Below are 1,536 nucleotides of genomic sequence, written 5' to 3'. Positions count from 1 at the left end.
CGCAAAACCCCCGCGGCGTCTGCCCCCCGGAGCCACAGCCGTGGCTGGCCTGGTGGGATGCTCTGTGCGCGGACACTTCCCTGCCTGCGGATGATTTCTCCCAAAAGCCACAAAACCGGCCTCAGCAACATCCAGACTGCTGTGAATTCCCTTGAAGCAAAACCAGGATCTCACCCCGGCCTGGGAGAGCCGAGGGGTTTTGCTACATAACCCCCTCACTGGCCAGGAACGCTGGGAATATCCCATGGAAGAGGCTGGAGTCGCAGCTCTGTCCTTCCTTGGGTTGTGCAAAGAAATAATTCCATGAGTAAATGTCTTGAAAGAGTAGAATAAAAGGGTAGGGATAGCCTGCCTTTCCTCCAAAGCCCTTCTCCTGCCGTTTCTAAATGCTTCCTGGAATTAGGATTTGTCTCCAAAGAGCTGGATCCCATCCCACCAAGAAGCCAGAGCCACCAGCGCAGCAGGACCGGCAGGATCTCCCCTCCCCAGCTCCACACAGGCAGGTGGGGTCGGTCATTATTTTCCATTTTTGTTCTACAAAATCCTCAGTTTGTAAATCCTGTAAAATTTCACTGGCATTCAGGCAGATGGTGGCTAATGGAGCTCTCGTGGTGGAGAGCTGGTGGGGGTCAGGGTGGGCTCATGGCCACTGAACTGTGTTTGGGGAGGAGAGGTGGGGGCAAGCAGGGATTTGGAGCTCCAGACACCACTTTGGGCTGTGTGTCTCCCACAGCTTTGCTCTCTGCCCATCCCAGGCTGTGCCCAGTAAAGGATTAAAATCTCTCCTCTGGCAAGTTTTCGGTCTGTTGGTAATTTCCCGGTCTGGAGGGTGGTTTCAAGAGGAGCTGGTAAATCCCAGCAGCCAATCCCTCACATCCAAAATGACTGTGCAGAAACCCCAGTCAGGGCTGTACCTCCTGCTTTCACAATTCAACATTTACCTTTATTAACACGTCGGAAATAATTCTTTGCCACTGTGTATTACGCGCCCCTCACACGTTTTCTGGCCTGTTTACTGGATTCAACCCCAAATTTCTCAAAGTATTTATTTACTAAACTTGACCTATGGAGTTCCCGGCAGGGTAGGTTTGACCGCAGCCCCCCTCTGGAGCTCGCAGGGGAGGTGAGAAAAGCTCCAGGGGTGACTCTGTTTGTTGACTCGTGCGGTTGCTTGGCAGGAGGGTGCTCGGCGATGGATCCTCAGCTCAGACCTGCACAGAGTCACCTGCCTAGGGACAACGAACGGCCCCAGCTCTAGAGGGAGCAGCAGGACGCTCCTGGGGAACAGCCGTGTTTCCACAACACGGAAAGGTAGAAAGACCTCACAGGTCTGGGAGGCTTGGGGGAGTCCCCGGGGAGGAAGGGACACAACCCCGAACCGCCTCCCAGAGGGGTACGCGGTGGGTCTCGGCTTTTAAGCCGGTTTCCTGAGGAAGGAGCAGGCAGATGGGATGGGATGGGATGGGATGGGATGGGATGGGATGGGATGGGATGGGATGGGATGGGATGGGATGGGATGGGATGGGATGGGATGGG

This window comes from Corvus brachyrhynchos, unplaced genomic scaffold (assembly GCF_000691975.1).
Source record: "Corvus brachyrhynchos isolate BGI_N302 unplaced genomic scaffold, ASM69197v1 scaffold58, whole genome shotgun sequence".
In the NCBI taxonomy this organism is placed as follows: Eukaryota; Metazoa; Chordata; class Aves; order Passeriformes; family Corvidae; genus Corvus; species Corvus brachyrhynchos.
The sequence above is the reverse complement of the archived record's forward strand: the minus strand, read 5'-3'. Positions refer to the sequence as shown.